Raw genomic sequence first — 23,088 nt, forward strand, 5'->3', positions numbered from 1 at the left:
CCTAGAAGGACAAGGGCAGCAGATGCATGCGAACACCACCACCTGCAAGTTCCCCTCCAAGCCACACACCATGCTGACTTGGAACTATATCACCGTTCCTTCACTGTCACCGGATCAAAATCCTGGAACTCCCTCCCTAGCAGCACTGTGGGTGTACCTGCACCCCAAGTAATACAGCAGTTCAAGAAGGCAGCTCACCACCACCTTCTCAAGGGCAATTAAGGATGGGTAATAAATGCTGGCCTAGGCAGTGGCACCCGCATCCCATGAATGAATAAAAAAAAAACACAAGATCGCAGAGCTTGTTAACAGGTGTGAGCTTGACTGCGATAAGGAGCAGGAAGAACAGAGTCCAGAACCAGGACCTCCTAACATGTAGCAAACTCCCCACACAATGATAAGAATGCAGCAGGCATTGACGTGGGGCTCTCTAAAATTCCTTGGACCTCCCTGTATGGAAGTGGATGGGAATATGTGGAGGTTTACTGACCGCTAAGCGCATTGCACTTTTGAACTACAAGAAAGCCCCCAGCGATTTAACATCCGCAGCACTTAAAGCAGCCAGAAGTACTGCACAAAGAACAGCTAGGCGTTGCGCAAACGACTACTGGCAACACCTATGCAGTCATATTCAGCTGGCCTCAGACACCGGAAACATCAGAGGAATGTATGATGGCATGAAGAGAGCTCTTGGGCCAACCATCAAGAAGATCACCCCCCTCAAATCTAAATCGGGGGACATAATCACTGACCAACGCAAACAGATGGACCGCTGGGTTAAGCACTACCTAGAACTGTACTCCAGGGAGAATGCTGTCACTGAGACTGCCCTCAATGCAGCCCAGCCTCTACCAGTCATGGATGAGCTGGACATACAGCCAACCAAATCGGAACTCAGTGATGCCATTGATTCCCTAGCCAGCGGAAAAGCCCCTGGGAAGGACAGCATTACCCCTGAAATAATCAAGAGTGCCAAGCCTGCTATACTCTCAGCACTACATGAACTGCTATGCCTGTGCTGGGACGAGGGAGCAGTACCCCAGGACATGCGCGATGCCAACATCATCACCCTCTATAAAAACAAAGGTGACCGTGGTGACTGCAACAACTACCGTGGAATCTCCCTGCTCAGCATAGTGGGGAAAGTCTTTGCTCGAGTCGCTCTGAACAGGCTCCAGAAGCTGGCCGAGCGCGTCTACCCTGAGGCACAGTGTGGCTTTCGTGCAGAGAGATCGACTATTGACATGCTGTTCTCCCTTCGTCAGATACAGGGGAAATGCCGTGAACAGCAGATGCCCCTCTACATTGCTTTCATTGATCTCACCAAAGCCTTTGACCTCGTCAGCAGACGTGGTCTCTTCAGACTACTAGAAAAGATCGGATGTCCACCAAAGCTACTAAGTATCATCACCTCATTCCATGACAATATGAAAGGCACAATTCAACATGGTGGCTCCTCATCAGAGCCCTTTCCTATCCTGAGTGGTGTGAAACAGGGCTGTGTTCTCGCACCCACACTTTTTGGGATTTTCTTCTCCCTGCTGCTTTCACATGCGTTCAAATCCTCTGAAGAAGGAATTTTCCTCCACACAAGATCAGGGGGCAGGTTGTTCAACCTTGCCCGTCTAAGAGCGAAGTCCAAAGTACGGAAAGTCCTCATCAGAGAACTCCTCTTTGCTGACGATGCTGCTTTAACATCTCACACTGAAGAATGCCTGCAGAGTCTCATCGACAGGTTTGCGTCTGCCTGCAATGAATTTGGCCTAACCATCAGCCTCAAGAAAACGAACATCATGGGGCAGGATGTCAGAAATGCTCCATCCATCAATATTGGCGACCACGCTCTGGAAGTGGTTCAAGAGTTCACCTACCTAGGCTCAACTATCACCAGTAACCTGTCTCTAGATGCAGAAATCAACAAGCGCATGGGTAAGGCTTCCACTGCTATGTTCAGACTGGCCAAGAGAGTGTGGGAAAATGGCGCACTGACACGGAACACAAAAGTCCGAGTGTATCAGGCCTGTGTCCTCAGTACCTTGCTCTACGGCAGCGAGGCCTGGACAACGTATGCCAGCCAAGAGCGACGTCTCAATTCATTCCATCTTCGCTGCCTTCGGAGAATACTTGGCATCAGGTGGCAGGACTATATCTCCAACACAGAAGTCCTTGAAGCGGCCAACATCCCCAGCTTATACACACTACTGAGTCAGCGGCGCTTGAGATGGCTTGGCCATGTGAGCCGCATGGAAGATGGCAGGATCCCCAAAGACACATTGTACAGCGAGCTCGCCACTGGTATCAGACCCACCGGCCGTCCATGTCTCCGTTATAAAGACGTCTGCAAACGCGACATGAAATCGTGTGACATTGATCACAAGTCGTGGGAGTCAGTTGCCAGCATTCGCCAGAGCTGGCGGGCAGCCATAAAGACAGGGCTAAATTGTGGCGAGTCGAAGAGACTTAGTAGTTGACAGGAAAAAAGACAGAGGCGCAAGGGGAGAGCCAACTGTGCAACAGCCCCAACAAACAAATTTCTCTGCAGCACCTGTGGAAGAGCCTGTTACTCCAGAATTGGCCTTTATAGCCACTCCAGGCGCTGCTTCACAAACCACTGACCACCTCCAGGCGCGTATCCATTGTCTCTCGAGATAAGGAGGCCCAAAAGAACTGACCTATAAATGTTTAACAGAGCTGTAGTCTTATCTTTGATGTAGGAAGTATTTGGAGCATTTTAATCAATGTATTTTCTGCAAACATCTTCTGTTTTGAGTTTCTTAATCATTTCCTCTATGTATGTATACATATGTGTATTATTTTTGAGATACATTGAGGCATGTATTTTGTTGTGAACTGATTTAAACTGTGAGAATATTCCTTGTCTCACAACCTGGAAATACCACGCAGTAAGAATAAAATGAAAGAGTAAATATGGTTGTTAAGTATGTTAATTTCAAATTGAGATTGTGGACCCAGAATGAGGGAATACTCTCAGTTTTACAGAATAAGTCAACATGGTGGTTAGCACTGCAGCCTCATAGCTCCAGCAACCCAGGTTCAATTCTGGGTACTGCCTGTGCGGAGTTTGCAAGTTCTCCCTGTGTCTGCGTGGGTTTCCGCCGGGTGCTTTTCCAGTTTCCTCCCACAGCCAAAGACTTGCAGGTTAATAGGTAAATTGGCCATTGTAAATTGCCCCTAGTGTAGGTAGGTGGTAGGAGAATGGTGGGGATCTGGTAGAGAATATGGGGTTAATGTAGGATTAGTATAAATGGGTGGTTGTTGGTCGGCACAAGTGGGCCGAAGGGCCTGTTTCAGTGCTGTATCTCTAAATAAATAAAATAAATAATGCAGGATTAGTATAAATGGATGGTTGTTGGTCGGCACAGACACGGTGGGCCGAAGAGCCTGTTTCAGTGCTGTATCTCAAAATAAAAAATGGTTTTACTAAAGGGAAATCCTGTTGAACAAATTTATTAAAGTTTTTTGAGGATAAACTAGCAAGATAAACAGGAACCAGCAGATGTCATATACTTGGATTTTCAAAAGGCATTTAAAAAGGGAGGTAGAGAGAAAACAGGGAATTATCGACCAGTCAGCCTGACGTCAGTAGTGGGGAAAATTCTAGGGTCCATTATCAAAGATTTTATAGCAGAGCACTTGGAGAACAGTGGTAGAATCTCTCAGAGTCAGCATGAATTCTACTAGAATTCTTCGAGGATGTAACTAGTAGAGTTGATGAGGGGGAGCCATTGGATGTGGTTTATTTGGACTTTCAGAAGGCTTTTGACAATGTCCCACATAAGAGATCAGTGTGTAAAATTAAAGTGCATGGGACTGGGGGTAGTGTCTTGCGAAGGATAGAAAATTGGTTGGCAGACAGGAAACAAAGAGTAGGAATAAACGGGTCTTTTTCCGAATGGCAGGCAGTGACTCGTGGGGTACAACAGATATTAATGATTTAGATGAAGGAACTAAATGTAATATCTCCAAATTTGCAGATGACACAAATGGGTGGGACAGTGAGTTGTGAGGAGGATGCAGAGAGGCTTCGGGGTGATTTGGCCAAGTTAAGTGAGTGAGCAAATGCATAGCAGATGCAGTATAATGTGGATAAATGTGAGGTTATCCACTTTGGTAGCAAAAACAGGAAGGCGGATTATTATCTGAATGGCGAGAAACTGAGAGAGGGGAATATGCAACGAGACCTGGGCTTTCTCGTACACCAGTCGTTAAAGGTAAGCATGCAGGTGCAACAGGTGGTAAAAAAGGCAAATGGTATGTTGGCCTTCATAGCGAGAGGATTTGAGTACAGGAGCAGGGATGTCTTGCTGCAATTATACAAGGCCTTGGTGAGGCCACACCTGGAATATTATGTGCAGTTTTGGTCTCCTTATCTGAGGAAGGATGTTCTTGCTATAGAGGGAGTGCAGCGAAGGTTTACCAGACTGATTCCTGGGATGGCGGGACTGACGTATGAGGAGAGATTGAGTCGGTTAAGATTATATTCGCTGGAGTTCAGAAGAGTGAGGGGGGATCTCATAGAAAAACCTATAAAATTCTAACAGGACTTGACAAAGTAGATGCAGGAAGGATGTTCCTGATGGTGGGGGAGTCCAGAACCAGGGGTCATAGTCTAAGGATACGGGGTAAACCTTTCAGGACTGAGATGAGGAGAAATTTCTTCACCCAGGGAGTGGTGAACCTGTGGAATTCACTACCACAGAAAGCAGTTGAGGCCGAAACATTGTATGTTTTCAAGAAGGAGTTAGATATAGCTCTTGGGGTGAAAGGGATCAAAGGATATGGGGGGGAAAGCGGGAACAGGTTACTGAGTTGGATGATCAGCCATGATCATAATGAATGGTGGAGCAGGCTCGATGGGCCGAATGGCCTACTCCTGCTCCTATTTTCTATGTTTCTATAAGATGCCATACAAAAGGTTAATTGGCGAGATAAAGGCTCATGGAGTTGGGAGTAATACATTCGCATGAATAAATGATTGATTATCAGACAGGAAGCAACAAGTGGGCATAAATGGGGCAGTTTCAAGTTGGCAGGCAGTAAATAGTGAAGTGCCGCAAGGATCAGTGCTGGGGCCTCAGCTATTTACCATCAGTATCAATGACTTGGATGAAGAGACAGAGAGTAATGTATCTAAGTTTGCTGATGATACAAAATTCAGTGGAAAGGTAAGCTGCGGGGAGGACAGAGAGAGGCTGCAAAGAGATATAGACAGGTTAAGTGAGTGGGCAACAAGATGGTAGATGGAGTGTAATGTAGGGAAGTGTGAAGTTTTCACGTTGGTATTAAGAATACAAAAGCAGAATATTTTTAATAGGTGTGCAACTTGTAAGTGTCAATGGTCAAAGAGACTCGGGTGTGCTTGTACAAGGAACGTAAAAAGTTAACAAGCAGGTACAACGAGAAATTAAGAAGGCAAATGGCATGTTGTCCTTTATTGCAAGGGGATTGGAGTACAGGAATAAGGATGTATTGCTATAATTGTGCAGGGTTTTGGTGAGACCACATCTGAATACTGTGTGCAGTTTTGGTCTCCATATTTAAGAAAGGATATACTTGCACCGGAGGCAGCGCAGCGAAAGCTGATTGATTGATTGACTGATTGATCCCTGGGGTGAGGGGTTGCCTGTGATGAGAGGCTAAGTAAATTGGACCTGAATTCTCTGGAGTTTAGAAGAATGAGAGGAGATCTCATTAAAACATATAAGATTCTGTAGGGACTGGATAGGGTAGACACTGAGAGGTTATTTCCGTTGGTTGGGGAATCGAAAACATGGGGTACAGCCTCAGGATAAGGAGCCGATCATTTAAGACTGAAATGAGGAGAAATTACTTTACTCAAAGGGTTGTGAATCTTTGGAATTCTCTACCCCAGAGAGTTGTGGATGATCCATCGTCGAATACACTTAAGGCTGGGATAGACAGATTTTTGGTCTCTCAGGGAATCGAGGGACATGGCGAGCAGGCAGGAAAGTGGAGTTGAATCCAAAGATCACCTAATAACAACAACAAAAACTTATATTTCTAAAGCATCTTCAATGTAATTAAATGTCCCAAAGTGCTTCACAGGAGCATTTCTCAAACAAAACATGACATTGAGCCACATAAGGAGATATTAGGTCAGATGACCAAAATCTTGGTCAAAGAGGTAGGTTTTAAGGAGTGTCTTAAAGGAGGAAAGTGAGGCAGAGAGGTGGAGAGGTGTAAGGAGGAAATTCCAGAGCTTAGAGCCTAGGCAATTGAAGATACGGCCACGAATGGTGGAGCAACTCAAATCTGGGAGAGGCCAAAATTAGATGAGTGCAGCTATCTCAGAGGGTTGTGGAGCTGGAGGAGATTACAGAGATAGGGAGGGGTGAGGCCATGGAGGGGTTTGAAAACAAGGATGAGAATTTTTAAATCAAGACATTGCTTGACTGGGAACTAATATAAGTCAGAGAGCACAGGGGTGATAGGTGAATGGGACTTGGTGCGAGTTAGGACATGGGCAGCAGAGATTTGCATGGCCCTACAGAGGTAGAATGTGGGAGACTAGCAGGGAGTGCATTGGAAGTTAAGTCCAGAGGTACAAAAGCATGAGTGAGGATTTCAGCAGCACATGAGTTGAGACAGGTGCAAAGACTTAGTGTGGTCAGAAGCTCATCTCGGGGTCAAATATGACACCAAGATTGTGAACAGAATGGTTTACTCTCAGACTGTTGCCTGGGAGTGGGATGGAGTCAGTAGCTAGGGAATGGAGTTTGGAAAAGGGACTGAAGACAGTGGCTTCAGACTTCTGAGTCTTTAATTGGAGGAAATTTCAGCACATCCAGTTTCGGATGTCGGATAAGCAGTCTAATAATTTAGCAACAATGGAGTAGAGAGAGATGGTGATGAGGTAGAGCTGGGTGTTGTCAGCATACATGTGAGTACTAACACTGTGCTTTTGGATGATGTTGCTGAGGGGTAGCATGTAGACGAGAAATAGGAGGCCAAGACCTTGGGGGACACCAGAGGTAATGGTGAGGGAGCAGGAAGAGAAGCCATTGCAAGTGATTCTCTGGCTACAATTAGATAGGCAAGGACAGAATCAGATGAGAGCAGTCCCAGCCAGCTAGACAGCAGTGGAGAGGCATTTGAGGTGGATGGTGTGGTCAACTGAGTCAAAGGCTATAGACAGATCGAGAAGGACAAGAAGGAATTGTTTACCTTTGTCACAGTCACATGGGATGTCGTTTGTATCTGTGATATGAGCCATTTTGGTACTGTGGCAGGGTAGAAACCTTATTGGAAGGGCTCAAACGTGGAGGTGACAACACGTTCAAGAATTTTGGAGAGGAAAGGAAGATTGGAATATTGGAGATGGGCAGTAGTTTGCAAGGACGTTGGGATCAAGGGTTGCTTTTTTGAGGAGGGGTTGATGACAATGATTTAGGGGAGAGAGAGACAACAACAGAACAGAGAGAGCCATTAACAATATTGGCTAACATGGGAACATGGGGAAAGGTTGGATGGTCAGCAGTTTAGCGGGAATAGGGTCGAGGGAGCAGGAGGTGGGTCTCATGGACAAGATGAGCTTGGAGAGGGCATGAGGGGAAAAAAAGTGAGAAACTAGAGAAACATGCAAGTTCAGGACTAGGGCAGGGGGGACCCCTGGGGGAAGTTTGGGCCGGTGGGCTAGGGGAAGAGAGGGATGCAGCAGAGGCAGCTGATCGGATGGTCTCAATCTTAGTGGCAAAGATGTCCATGAGCATCTCGCACTTAGCATTGGAGGTGAAGGTAGAGGAGACATGGGAGAGGCATTTAAAAAGACAGTTTGTAGTTGAGAAAAGAAGCCAAGGGTTATCTTTTCATTCCAGGATGTTCCTGGAATAATGAGCAGTTTTGGCAGATGAGAGCAGGACCCAATATCCACAGACATCCCATAATATCCACAGACATTTTCCTGTCCACTACTTTGGTCATCTCTTCAAAAGAAATTCATTCAGGCTCGTCAGGGGTGACCTACCTTTAACAAATCCCTGCTGACTATCTCTGATCAACCGAATATTTTCAAGGTGTCAGTCACTCTATCCTTAATTACAGATTCTAACAATTTCCTGCCAACAGATGTTAGGCTAACTGGTCTACACTGGTTTCCCTCTCTTACCTTTCTTAAATAGCAAAGTGACATCACCTTCAGCAGGACTGATTTAGTGGATTCCAGCAGAGGCTGACAAGAGGCAACAGACCTTTCAAGTGGTCAAAGTCTGAGCCCATTCTAAAATCACACACTGGCCCAGAGAGAACAGCAAAGCAGATCAACTAGCCAATAGGTTCAAGACCGTCGTAGAAGTGTAGGAACTGCCCTGGAGCCTTGTATAGCAGATAAATAAAGTACAAAGTGAAACATCACTTTAGATCTTCTGGAGGTGAGGACCCTTGCAGTAAATCGGTCCAGGCACCCATCAGAAGCAAAGCTCATGGCCCAAGGATGTTTTCAACAGAAAAGAGCAGGATAACTTGTTATTTTATCAAGGCAAATGGATAGTCTCATAGTCACTCCATAATGAGGGGATCCACCGATCCCACCCCTCGTGGGCACCAGAAGGGTGGCAACCTGGTTCAAAGGCTGGTGCAGCAGATGTGGTGGTGTTGTTTGGATAAGACCATGAATGCCATTTTTAATGACTGCCTCATGTACACCCAGTATGATCATGGGCACAGATTTAAAACTCCCTCTAGCCAAGTCCTTGCATCTGATGGCCCATGGAGAAATTTGCAGATTGATCGCAGTGGCCTGGTTCAAAGAATGCAGAATGGTATGCCTTGGTTATAATTGACTGTTTCTCCAAATGGGGATAAGTAGCAATCACCAGAAATTGTATATTGGTTTGAAGGCAAAAGCACTAAATTTGAGGGCATAAAGGAGGAGGGAGGAAAAGAGTCTGTTCTTTTTCGACTGTTACAAGCCTAAGGAGTTCTTCAGCGCACTGTCTCAGGCCCATGGCAAGGTTGCAATGCCACTGTTTTACCCTTTGTTTTCAATGTATAAGAATGTTACAAAGATTTAGTTTAGTTGTGAACATTAATCTTTTCTTCAGTTATATTCTGTATTTTACAGTCATTTGGAAAGGCAAGGGAGAGGGTATCAGAGAGATTTCCTCAATTTCAGCCCTAACAATCTCACCCAAGGCCTAAAAAAGTCTTTGGGTCTCCTCCCAAACCTTTAAATAGCTGGTCACACATTTTGGAGCTGTACAGTAAGAAAGAATTGCATTCCTATAGCTCTTTCATGACCTCAGGATGTCCCAAAGCATTTTAACAGCCAATGACCCCACCACCGAACATCAAGCTACTGTCCACAGGACTGTCACTGACCTCATCTCCTCTGGAGATCTTCCCTCCACAGCTTCCAACCTCATAGTCACACAACCCCGGACAGCCCGCTTCTACCTCCTTCCTAAAATCCACAAACAGGTCTGTCCCGGCAGACCCATTGTTTCAGCCTGTTGCTGCCCCACTGAACTCATTTCTTCCTGTCTTGGCTCTATCTTTTCTCCCCTGGCTCAGTCTCTTCCCACCTACATCCGTGACTCTTCAATGCCCTACGTCATTTTGACAATTTCCAGTTTCCTGGCCCTAACCGCCTCCTCTGCGCTATGGATGTCCAATCTCTCTACACCTCCATCCCCCACCAGGACGGTTTGCGGGCTCTCCACTTCTTCCTTGAACAGAGGCCCAACCAGTCCCCATCCACCACCACCCTCCTCCGCCTCGTTGAGGCACTTTATTTGCTTAAAACCTATTACATTTCTGACCTTTGCCAGTTCTGAAGAAAGGTCACTGACCTGAAACGTTAACTCTGCTTCTCTCTCCACAGATGCTGCCAGACCTGCTGAGTATTTCCAGAATTTCTTGTTTTTATTTCAGATTTCCAGCATCTGCAGTTATTTTGCTTTTATTAACAGCCAATGAATTAGTTCTGAGGTGTTATCCCTGTTGTAATGTAGGAAATGTGGTAGCTAATTTGCATGCAGAAAGGTCTCACAAACAATAAGATAAATGACCAGATAATCATTTTTCTTTACTTATGTTGGGTGATAAATATTTGCCGGGACACGGGGTACTCCTCTGCTCCATGGCGAATAGTGGAAGGGGACCTTTTACATCCATCTGAGAGGGGGAGACGGACCACCTGAATTTAGTGCCCAAGCAGTTGTGGGTTCATTCTTGATGACCGGGATCTGATTGGAACTCTGACCTGTATAAAGATATAGACTTGGGAAAACACGGAGGTGTTGGTGTGGCAGATAGAAGTCCAAACCTGCTGTGATACTGTGATAAAGGAGAATCCAGGGCCTCACAGTTCTTGCTTCTACATGAAAATTAGCTACATGTGGGTCATAGATTTGTTTAAAAATCTGTTACCCAGAAGGTACCACTTTCAAAATACAGGCATATACATGCTCAGTGTCAGTCAATAAATTGGAATTCCCCTTGGAGAAACATAATTACATTTCACACTGATTGAAAAATGGGCATGGAAGTTTAGATCAGTGATGGGGTGATCACTCAAGAATCACATTTGGATTAATTTGGGATTCAAACCATTGAAAATGGTCCATATTTGATTCCGTGTTTCAGTAGAAGTTAGTCATGAGTCAGGAGATCGAGCTTCAAGGAGCTCCAATACATGTCTGTCTGCATGGGCGAGAACCAAACTACATTCAGGTTAGGAAGAATTAGATTTATTGATCCATTTTCAAAGAATTAAAGTTGCTTTAAGCATGATCAGTTTGGTTAGGACTGCCACGTAAAGGCATAAAAATAAAGACCAAGCTTTCTCATGGAGCAGTTTATAAATATATTGGGCTGAAATTTATACTTCCTCCACCGATGAAAAGAATGGCGGCCCGCCCGCACAGGCTGCACTTCGAACAGCCACCGCAATATTAAGCGATATTAAGTGCCAGCCACCAGCACGAAGATCACACCGAGACTGACGGCGGGAACGTAAAGGTAACTAATTTGCTTATTTTAATTCATTTAAATGTGACTCCCGTCAGCGAGTGGCAGGGGGGCCGCCACGAGGTCTCGCGCTGCTGGCAATATCGGGCTAGGCCTTCCCAGCATCAAGGTCCATGGCGGGCCTCTCCCAGAGGCATTTTTTGCCCCCCTCTCGGGCCACGACCCCAAACGTTGGGGGGTTTGTAAAATTCAGCCCACTAAGTGAGTAGTGAGAAGGACTGAAAGTCCCAGGTCATCTTCCTGGTGCCGCTCTAAGTACGGGTGACTCTTGTTGGAACACAATGCTTGGATGGATGTTGCGTGAGAATAGGATTGGCTTTAGCGTTGACGTCCTTCACACAATGTTTAGACTCATACATCAACAAAATGGCCACTTAGGTGAAGTACCGTAGGGCTGCTGGGATATATCTCGGCAAAAAGTCAGCGTCTTTGAGTCGGGAATGAAATACATTATCATGAATAAATATTTAGGCAATGGAGTTTCATGCCTGTAACAAGTTGTATACCTTTTTTTAACAGATCCGTGTCAAGAGAAATGGACCTGCAGCCTCAACACCAACGAAAAAGTATCTTATGACTCCCCAGGAGACAAAACCTTGTACTTGCAGAGCTGTGTGCCGAGATTTCATCAGTAACAATCTCTCTCAGGTCAACAGGGATTGGTGCCTCTTCGAGCAGCAATCCAATCACAAACAGAATTTGTTCGAGCAAGTTTCTTCTCTGACAGGAAGGGAAAAAAAAGTCAGTAAATTATGAGCGTGAGGGGATACACTTAAGGACATGGCCATAAATCGTACTGCCCTTATTAAATCTACAGAGGAAAATGTAGACAACCTGTCTGGCTGCTGAAAGTGTGCAGCAGCTGAGAAATATTGTTGCTGCATCAAACAATTTGTTTCTGCAGAGCATTATTTACTGAATAAATGTCATCGGAGGAAAAATGTCTGCTATTACTCATAACTTCACCATTACACACCAGACCTGCACAACTAAACGAAAAGGCCATTCAAAAAGCCAATATGCTCCTTCTGATATGTTGATAAATACCTATACTTTAGAGTTTTACTATTTGTGCTTTTCCCCCCTCACTTCAGCATGGAAAGCAGCATGGGCTTAGTCTGAATTCTGGCATGGACTACAGCTATTGATACCTTCATGCCTACTGGTAATGTTATCCCATAATTAGCCGACAAAAGTATATCTGTGCAATAAGCCTGATCCTCTGCCAGTTAGTCTTTTGATTAGATTTATAGGGTAGAATTTTCAACTCTTAACCCCTGCTGAAACCATGGGGCAGTTAGCTGGTCGGGAACACACTGATATCCCCAGCAGGCTTTGACGAGGCTCTTTAACTGAGCCACGGCATTAATATCCTGCTTCCAGGTTCCCCGATCAATCAGGGAGGGCGGGCAGGATCACCTGCTGGATCTGTCAAAGGAAGGATTTCTAATTAAAGAACCCATGGTGTGGGTCAGAAAGGCTCAACTGGATGAAGATTCCTGAGGATGCAGCAACCACAGGGCTGGACAGGAGACTTGGAAATGCTGCTCCCCAGGTCTCTCACTCTTGACTGCTGCAGAATGTGAGGGGCTACAATGAGGTGAGTTCTCCCAATATGGGAGGAAGAGGTCAGTCTCTCCAACCAAGCAGGTGTAGATGGAAGTGGCCGAGGAAGTGAGCAGCAGAAGTGTGGCCCCTCCAACCTGGAGACAGCGCACAAAGAGGATCTAAGACCTCAAGAGGGCAGGAAAGGTGAATACATAACACTTTCAGGTGCCAAGCCCCACATTCTGACTTTTCCTTTCTCCTGCAGCAACTCCTCAGCCCAACACACCTTACTGCATCACTCATACCTCTCTCTCCAGGCACCTCACATCCCCATCTGAACAACCAATGCTCACACTCACCCTCAGCCTCTTGCCCTCTTACACCCATGCCTCACAGTCACATTCCACAAATGTTGTCCTTCCTTCCACTTCATACAAGCCATTTCTAACACTTATAATGCTCTGCTTTCTCTCCTTGCAGAAGAAAGAGCACATGACCTCGGGAAGAGGCAGGGACCAGAGGTGGGTTGGAGGGGGTTGGGGGGGGGGGGGGGGGAGCTGCCCTCCACTGACAGCCATCATATTGGTCACTGGTAATGTGTGCCCACCTGGTTCATTGGGAAGGAAATCTTGTTCCAGAAGGCTGCAGATGGCAGAAATGACCTGCTGGGCAAGCCTGAATTTCATGAGACACTGGTGCTCAGACATGTCGAGAGAACTGATCCTCTGCCTGTAGACCCTGTGTTGGGGGTCTCACCTCTTTGGAGTTGGATCTCTCTGTCCATTCCCTCTACCCTGTGGAGGAGCATGTGACTAAGGAGAAGGCAGCTGATGCCTGTGTCGCTGGTGTTGTTGGTGTTGCTGCTCCTCTTGCTCTTCATCAGAGATGAAAGATTGAGCTGTATAAGCTGTTCCCATGCCGTGGTGAAGGCTGGCAGCAGGGAAGTGCAGCTGAAGGGATTGAAGTGCAAGACAGTTAAACTGGCTTCCAAGAGGTTGGCGATAATCTGACAAGCACTGAAATCATTCTCTGAGAAAGAGTGCTGTGAGTAGCAACCTCTCACCTGGCCATGGCTCCAGTTCTTCAGTTTCACTGATCAAAGCCTGCCCAGCCTGTCAGTTTCACTGAAGAGCCTCTTCCTGCTGTGCACTCACCTCAATGAACCTAGCAAGTTACTGACAGCTCGGGAAATAGGTTCGCTGTCTGTTAAAGCCAGAATGCTGAGTTAAAGAGACACTTAATTGCCTGTTTGCATAACCTGATTACTATCCTGATAGCTGCATGGCTCACCTTCAAACCCGCCCAGGTGAAACCCAGAAGAGGGTGGCATGATGTGGGGATCCTGACCCAATGTTACTTTCAGGGAATTTAATTCCCTGTTTGCACCCAAACCTGCTTCCCGTTGCATGTAAAAATTCCTCCCAAAGTTATAATCACAATATCTCTTTGTCACATCTCGTGGCCCATTGAGTAGCAGACCCCGTGATCTTTTACCTACAGTGCAGTTAGCTAGGTCCTTAGGTGAGTGTTCCTTTTAACTGCAAGGCAAATGTTCCTTAGGAAATAGTATTCAAGCTGAAATTATTAACTGAAGGCATTCTCTTACAAAAGAAATTGCAAAAGTTAGGATACCTTGGTGAAAACATGCCTTAAGGTCAATGGTAATTTAAGGGCCAATTTTCCTGGTACCAGTGCTGGGTGGGTGCAAAAATGGGCAAGCCCGAGGCAGTAAAGAGTGTCCTATATCCTGTCAGAGCTCATTTTAACATTACACTATGTCCAGTGTTTGGGTGAAAAGAAGGAAGGACCAGAACTTTGAGCATGGCTGTAGATATTAAAGGCCTGAGGATGCAACTGTTTGTTCCTATGGAGAAAATGCTACTGAATAAAGTGTACAATTTGGAACGTCAGCAACTTTATTAGAAGCAAGCACAAAGGCCAAAATTGAAATTGCTAAGGAGAAATACCTAGCTGGTTGATTTTGTGCAAACGTCCACCGTCAGACAGCAGGGTTGGTAACTTAAGAGCATCCCACTTTGATGAAGAGGTGATTCAGCAATTGTTGCAGATAGTTGAGCAAGAGAGTGATGCCCTGTTTCCCCAGCATGCAAGAAAGGTACTCCAGCAGTGGCCTGTACAACACTGCAAGAGGTGTCGGAGGCCATAACTCCAGCAGCACTCACCACAGAATATGGATACAGTGCAGGAAGACCAGCAGATGGAGAAAAGTGTCACACATGCGTACCTCTCTTTCCTTCTTGAAGACGGGCCTTAAAACCTGTCTCTTTGACCAAGCGTTTGGAAAACTGCCCCAATATCTTATGTAGCTTGGTGTCAAATTTAATTTGAAAACATCACTGTGAAGGGCCTTGGGATGTCTTACTACATTAAAGTTGCTGGGCAAGAAATTGGGCTCATAGCACATACACCTGTGATGCGAATCATTCTGTACACCAGATTGACGAGGGCAGTAGCACACGAACATCTGCCGTAAGTATGCAGAGCAAGCACATCACGATGTCAATCAGTGTGCAATGCTGAGTTGACACCAGTGCTGCCATTTTGCAGCTCAATGTTCCAGATTCACACAAGTTGAGCAGCAGGTAGTGCTGCTCCACCAGATCTACTGAAAAGGATCATCAACCACTTACAGGTTAGTTGCTGGTTGACCTTTTTCTAGCTGTGGCTTCCATTCTGCAAATGTTTGGTGCTTTCTATAATTTAGTTAAAGTTTCAAAAGTCTACAGGGAGCGGTTAGGCAGGTGCTGAAGGGGTTTTTGCTGACTCCTGCACAAACCAATTGTTCCCAAACATGGCTGTACTAGTAGGCATTCCCCTTGGAATACAACATGACTGGGAGAATGAACAGAGGCCACACAGAGCAGGATAAGTTCCTGGGGGTTGGGGGGAGGAGAGGAGGAGAAGGACTCTCAGCAGGAGGCCATATGCACCCGGGGTGTTCAGGGAGCAATTCTCCTCTCTGAATCTCAATGTGGAACAATGTGCAAGACGCCTGCATTTCAGTAAGGACGCTGTCACTAAAATCTCCCACCTGCTGCAGCCATAACTGCAACCTCAGTGCAGGGTAAGGACTGCATTGCCAGAGTGGAGGTGAGCCTGACGATTAACATGAAACATGATAGAACAGATCTTTGATGTACTGAGACAACACTTCTGCTGCCTGGACTACTCTGGAGGAGCCCTCCAGTACTCAGCAAAGCACGTGTCAAGAATTGTGATGATTCACTAAATTCTGCACAACAGTGCCATTATGGGGGTACAGTGCTGGCCACCAGCTATATAGTGAATGGCTGAGGAGGAGAAGAAGAAGAAGAAGGAGGAGGAGGAGAAAAAAAGAAACCTGGAGAGCCCCTTGGTGGCCTGGCTGTCCATGAAGAACTCATCTGAGTGCGATACCAGTAACGGTGACCACAATTCCCCATTCATCAACAGTCCCACATTTCAAACTGACCATCACAGATTCCTACCACATTGCATACAAAAGTTAACCATTCACTCTCGTGCACACTCTTAGTGCCTGTCTTCCATGTGCTCCGACACAGTGCTACCCCAGTGGCTGCAGCACGGCTAGTGGAAGGCTGATGACTTTCACTGGGGGAGACTGCAGATGGCCTTGTAGGATGACCTTGATCAGCACTGGGCCTAGAAGCAGTTTCAGTTGCAGACCGCACCATCTTGGCATGGATGGCAGCAGTCTGACAGACAATAGCAAGGGCACTGGTGCAGTGGCAGTTGTGGGAGAATGGATGCTGTCATCCTGAGACAGGACAGCAGGTCCGTGCACCATAGGACCACTGCTACTTCCTCATGTTGGCTCCTCAGCTATCCGAGATATCTGTTGGAGGACAGATTGTTGGTCTGCTGTGATGCACTGCAATTCACAGCCTTGATAGCAGCAGTCTGAGCTTCCACACCAGCTGCTGCTTGAACTGCAATGGAAACTGAAACATCAGCATCAGACGCTGCATCATGGCTGGATCCACAAGTGTGCAAGCGGAGTTGGCACCCCTTCCATCCTGGAAAGCGTGTAAGCATGTGACCCAAGTTCCACAAAAAGCCCTGTGCCAAATTAATGCTGGACTCTTCCATGCTCCTTGACTTTACCTGTAGACCTCCCAATGCACCAAGCACTTTGAGGTGCAAATCCATCAGCATTCTTCCGTAGGCTCCCCAATCAAGTTCTCATGTAAGTCCTCTGCAGCAGAACCTTTGTGCCAGCTCACTCTCTGGCACCTGTGCTATCCTTGTCCCCTACACTGGCTGCAGCCCACTCATGTCCAGTGTCTGACCACATGCAGATCCCCTGCTAATCTATTCTCTAAGATAGGTACAGTGTCAATAACCGAGCTGCTGGATGCAAGGATGAAAGCAAGTAATGAACTTTCATCCTGAGAGGGAGGCGGGACTTTTAGGTGGGCATGCCAGGAAAATCGCAGCTCCGAACAGCTTGCGGTTTCCACCATGTTCTCAGCGATTTTGGTAGTAGGGCAACCGGCCCGAAAGTGACAGATAATCAATTGAGGCAGTTAACAAGCCACTAGACAGCTCATTGCAGGGCTGATTTATATTTTCGAGATGATGCACAGGAAACACGCTTGGTCAGCAACATATCCAAGGAGATAAAGCAGCTGCTCAGCAAGGAGCCAGTCAGAGAAGCAGGATCCATTTCTCACACTGCATACATGGTAGAATAAGCAGACAGGAGCTCATGCGTTGGCACACAGGGCCATTACAGGAGCAGAGCTCACAGAGTGTTTCAGGTGGAATTATTGGGGCTAATGTGGGGGAGGGCAGCTGTTCCCGTGCAGCTGGAGGCAAGTGAAGCCGTCACTGGACTTGGAGCTCAGCTACTCTGAGGTAGGGATGAGTCGTGATGAGGCGATTCGCGGCCTTCATCCAGGGAGAAGACTCGGAGGGCGGAGTTCCGGACCGGTAAGTATAAAAACCTTACCTCGGGTATTCGCGGCCTACATCCAGGGAGAAGACTCAGAGGGCGGAGTTCCGGATTGGTAAGTATAAAACCTTACCTCGGGGATTCGCGGCCTACATCCAGGGAGAAGACTCACAGGGCAGAGTTCCGGATCGGTAAGTATAAAAAACTTACCTCTGGTAAAAAAAACTGAAAAAGACTAAAAGAAAACTGAAAAAGTGACGTCACAGGAAAGCTGTGACCTGATTGGCTGGGAGGGAATTTGTACTGAATTTGAAAATAAAACATTGATAAAAATTGATTAAAACCTGAATTAACTAATTAATTAATAAATAGAGTAACTAAACCGGAGGGAGGAGATTACTGTATTTAGTTAGCATTTAATATTTATAGTAGAAATCTAGCACTGGGGACCATATAGTTAATTGTAACATAATTTAGTAAGGATTTAATAAGTATTTATTTATTTTTAATTAATTTATTAATTAGTGCTGGAAATGTTAGTCAAAGGGGTAAAGTGCTTCACCTGTGAGATGTGGGAGGTCCGTGACGCTTCCAACGTTCCGGATGACTACATCTGCAGGAAATGTACCCAGTTGCAGCTCCTCACAGACCGCATGGATCGGTTGGAGCAGCAATTTGATGCACTTAGGAGCATGCAGGTGGCAGAAAGCATCATAGACAGGAGTTTTCGAGAAGCGATTACACCCAAGGTGCAGGCAAATAGTTGGGTGACTGCCAGAAGGGGCAGGCAGTCAGTGCAGGAATCCCCTGTGGCTATCCCCCTCTTTAACAAGTATACCGTTTTGGATACTGTTGGGGGGATGGCCTATCAGGGGAAAACAACAGCAGCAGCCAGAGCAGTGGCACCACAGCTGGCACTGTTGTTCAGCAGGGAGGGACAAAGCGCAGAAGAGCAATAGTTATAGGGGACTCTATAGTCAGGGGCACAGATAGGTGCTTCTGTGGACGTAAAAGAGACTCCAGGATGGTATGTTACCTCCCTGGTGCCAGGGTCAAGGATGTCTCTGAACAGACAGGGGGTATTCTGAAGAGGGAGAGTGAACAGCCAGAGGTTGTGGTACACATCGGTACCAACGATATCGGCAGGAAGAGTGACGAGGTCCTGCAGGGGGAGTTTAGGGAGTTAGGTAGAAAGTTAAAAGACAGGACCTCTAGGGTTGTAGTCTCGGGATTACTCCCTGTGCCACGTGCCAGTGAGGCTAGAAATAGGAAGATAGTGCAGCTAAACATGGGGCTGAACAGCTGGTGTAGGAGGGAGGGATTCAGATATCTGGATCATTGGGATCTCTTCAGGGACAGGTGGGACCTGTACAAGAAGGATGGGTTGCATCTAAACTGGAGGCACAAATATCCTGGCTGCGAGGTTTGCTAGCGTCACTCGGGAGGGTTTAAACTAGTGTGGCAGGGGGGTGGGAACCAGGGCAGTAGGACAGCAGGTGAAATAACTGAGGAGGAACTAGTAAATAAGGCCAGTAGGACTAAGAGGAAGAGCAGGCAGGGAGATGTTGCTGAGCACAGCTGGACTGGTGGTCTGAAGTGCATTTGTTTCAATGCGAGAAGTATAACAGGTAAGGCAGATAAACTTAGAGCTTGGATCAGTACTTGGAACTATGAGGTTGTTGCTATTACAGAGACTTGATTGAGGGAAGGACAGGATTGGCAGCTAAATGTTCCGGGATTTAGAAGCTTCAGGCGGGATAGAGGGGGATGTAAAAGGGGTGGGGGAGTTGCATTACTGGTTAAGGAGAATATCACAGCTGTACTGCGGGATGACACCTCGAAGGGGTCATGAAGATAGGCAATATGGGCGGAGCTCAGGAAGAGGAAGGGTGCAGTCACGATGTTGGGGGTTTACTACAGGCCTCCCAACAGCCAGCGGAGGTAGAGGAGCAAATATGTAGACAGATTTTGGAAAGATGTAAAGGTAACAGGGTTGTAGTGGTGGGTGATTTTAACTTCCCCTATATTGACTGGGACTCACTTAGTGCTAGGGGCTTGGATGGGGCAGAATTTGTAAGGAGCATCCAGGAGAGCTTCTTGAAACAATATGTAGATAGTCCAACTAGGGAAGAGGCTATACTGGACCTGGTATTGGGGAATCAGCCCGGCCAGGTGATCGAAGTTTCAGTAGGGGAGCATTTCGGGAACAGTGACCATAATTCCATAAGTTTTAAGGTACTTGTGGATAAGGATAAGAGTAGTCCTCGGGTGAAGGTGCTAAATTGGGGGAAGGCTAATTATAATAATATTAGGCAGGAACTGAAGCATTTAGATTGGGGGCAGCTGTTTGAGGGTAAATCAACATCTGACATGTGAGAGTCTTTCAAACGTCAGTTGATTAGAATCCAGGACCGGCATGTTCCTGTGAGGAAGAAGGATAAGTCTGGCAAGTTTCGGGAACCTTGGATAACGAGGGATATTGTGAGCCTAGTCAAAACTTGGTTAAGATCAAGGTTTATTTCAAACATGATTACATTATGTAAGTGGAATGTCTGATTTCCCCAACGTAAAGGAAGTAATAAATGTCCAGACCATAATGACATGGTGCTGGAATAATTAGTTTTAATTAACTTGATGGGAAGCCTATAGTCTGCATATTACTGCAGAATAGTTTAGTTTGCATTATTATGGCAAATAAGACTGGTAATTTAATGTCAATTTGTGGGCAGTTTTATGCTGTGATCCTATACTCACTAACAGTTGTGGTAAGGGTGCTCAAATCATTTCACATGGAGTGACTTACAGCTGATAGTGAAGGGGGTACTTCTGTGTGGCTGGTTGGGTTGGCTTCAAATCTAAACCCAACAAGTAAAGGGAATAAGTAAAGGGAATATTTCCTTGCCGACATACTACCCAGTCAATTGCAAATTAAGTTTGGTACATGGGACCCGCATTTCATTGAAATCCTATTCTAAGTACCTGTTGCATCTGTTACTGTTGTAGGTAGCACTGTGATAGGCCGTTTCGATGTTAAAGGTGTCATGCTGTGCAGAATGCAATAGCTGATATTTTATAGTGAGTATGTCACTCTGTACAGTTACTGGGTTCCCACAAATCACTGGTAGTGCTTTCTGAAATGTTTTCACAATGGTGTCATTCGAGTTTTACTTGAAGACTTCAGCCTCTCTCAAAAGCCTGAACTTGGGCTTGATGTCTTTTCTTCTCAAAGCTGCAGCTCTGAACTGAATTTGGGTTGTGCAGTCTGAGCAAGTGCAATGCATTAAATTTTTCAGTATGTGTCAGTACTGTTCAGCCAGTATTTGATGGAATAATTCTCTTTGGGTTCTAGCACTTTCTACTCTGTAGCTTTTGAATAATTTTGAAAGCAAGAAGACAAAAGATCAGCAGCTTAATTGAGGTAAAATTTCTGTTGAACTTTTTTTTGCATAAGAGGATGTAAGATAATGAGGAACAAATGACTAAGTCTTGATTACATATCTGTCATAACTTTTGTTTAGTGTTCGACAAACTTCAAAAAATAAATTAAGCTGGAATGAAGGGCCAGGCAAAGGGGTGAGGAGGAGAGACACTGGCCAAAGAAGGGACAACCGAGACTTCATGTTAGTTAATGTCTGTTCCTTTTTTGTTAAAAAGTGGGATTTTCAAACCAACTAATTATCTGTCTGTTTTACACTGCCAGTTGAAAGGATAATTGCTAATTCCTTACACCATTTGAGGCACAGATCCTAATTGCTGACAGCTACAAGAGAAAGACGGAGAAAGGACCTGTAACCTTTGCAGCCTGGATGAATCTGTATGCCACGCTTACAGGAGTGTGGCAGGTTGCACCACCTGTTGGGGGTTTTCTACAAGCCTCCCAACAGCCAGTGGGAGGTAGAGGAGCAGATATGTAGACAGATTTTGGAAAGATGTAAAAGGTAACAGGGTTGTAGTGGTGGGTGATTTTAACTTCCCCTATATTGACTGGGACTCACTTAGTGCTAGGGGCTTAGATGGGGCAGAATTTGTAAGGAGCATCCAGGAGGGCTTCTTGAAACAATATGTAGATAGTCCAACAAGGGATAGGGCCGTACTGGACCTGGTATTGGGGAATGAGCCTGGCCAGGTGGTGGAAGTTTCAGTCGGGGAGCATTTCGGGAACAGTGACCAATAATTCCATAAGTTTTAAGGTACTTGTGGATAAGGATAAGAGTAGTCCTCGGGTGAAGGTGCTAAATTGGGGGAAGGCTAATTATAACAATATTAGACAGGAACTGAAGAATTTAGATTGGGGGCGGCTATTTGAGGGTAAATCAACATCTGACACGTGGGAGTCTTTCAAATGTCAGTTGATTAGAAATCAGGACTAGCATGTTCCTGTGAGGAAGAAGGATAAGTTTGGCAAGCTTCGGGAACCTTGGATAACGCGGGATATTGTGAGCCCCGTCAAAAAGAAAAAGGAAGCATTCGTAAGGGCTGGAAGGCTAGGAACAGACGAATCCCTTGAGGAATATAAAGACAGTAGAAAGGAACTTCAGCAAGGAGTCAGGTGGGCTAAAAGGGGTCATGAAAAGTCATTGGCAAACAGGATTAAGGATAATCCCAAAGGCTTTTTATACGTATATAAAGAGCAAGAGAGTAACTAGGGAAAGGGTTGGCCCGCTCAAGGACAGAGAAGGGAATCTATGTGTGGAGCCAGGGGAAATGGGCGAGGTACTAAATGAGTACTTTGCATCAGTAGTCACCAAAGAGAAGGACTTGGTAGATAATGAGCCTAGGGAAGGGAGTGTAGATAGTCTCAGTCATCTCATTATCAAAAAGGAGGAGGGGTTTGGTGTCTTGCAAAGCATTAAGATAGATAAGTCCCCAGGGCCTGATGAGATCTACCCCAGAATACGGAGGGAGGCAAGGGAAGAAATTTCTGGGGCCTTGACTGAAATCTTTGCATCCTCATTGGCTACAGGTGAGGTCCCAGAGGATTGGAGAATAGCCAATGTTGTTCCTTTGTTTAAGAAGGGTAGCAAAGATAATCCAGGAAATTATAGGCTGGTGAGCCTTACGTCAGTGGTAGGGAAATTTTTAGAGAGGATTCTTCGGGACAGGATTTACTCCCATTTGGAAACAATCAAACTTATTAGCGAGAGGCAGCATGGTTTTGTGAAGGGGAGGTCGTGTCTCACTAATTTGATTGAATTTTTTGAGGAAGTAACAAAGATGATTGATGAAGGAAGGGCAGTGGATGTTATCTATTTGGACTTCAGTAAAGCCTTTGACAAGGTCCCTCATGGCAGACTGGTACAAAAGGTGAAGTCACACAGGATCAGAGGTGAGCTGGTAAGATGGATACAGAACTGGCTCAGTCATAGAAGACAGAGGGTAGCAGTGGAAGGGTGCTTTTCTGAATGGAGGGATGTGACTAGTGGTGTTCCGCAGGGATCAGTGCTGGGACCTTTGCTCTTTATAGTATATATAAATGATTTGGAGGAAAATGTAGCTGGTCTGATTAGTAAGTTTGCGGACAACACAAAGGTTGGTGGAGTTGTGGACAGTGATGAGGATTGTCAGAGGATACAGCAAGATATAGATCGGTTGGAGACTTGGGCGGAGAAATGGCAGAT

Source organism: Heterodontus francisci, chromosome 18, assembly GCF_036365525.1.
Source record: "Heterodontus francisci isolate sHetFra1 chromosome 18, sHetFra1.hap1, whole genome shotgun sequence".
Classification (NCBI taxonomy): Eukaryota; Metazoa; Chordata; class Chondrichthyes; order Heterodontiformes; family Heterodontidae; genus Heterodontus; species Heterodontus francisci.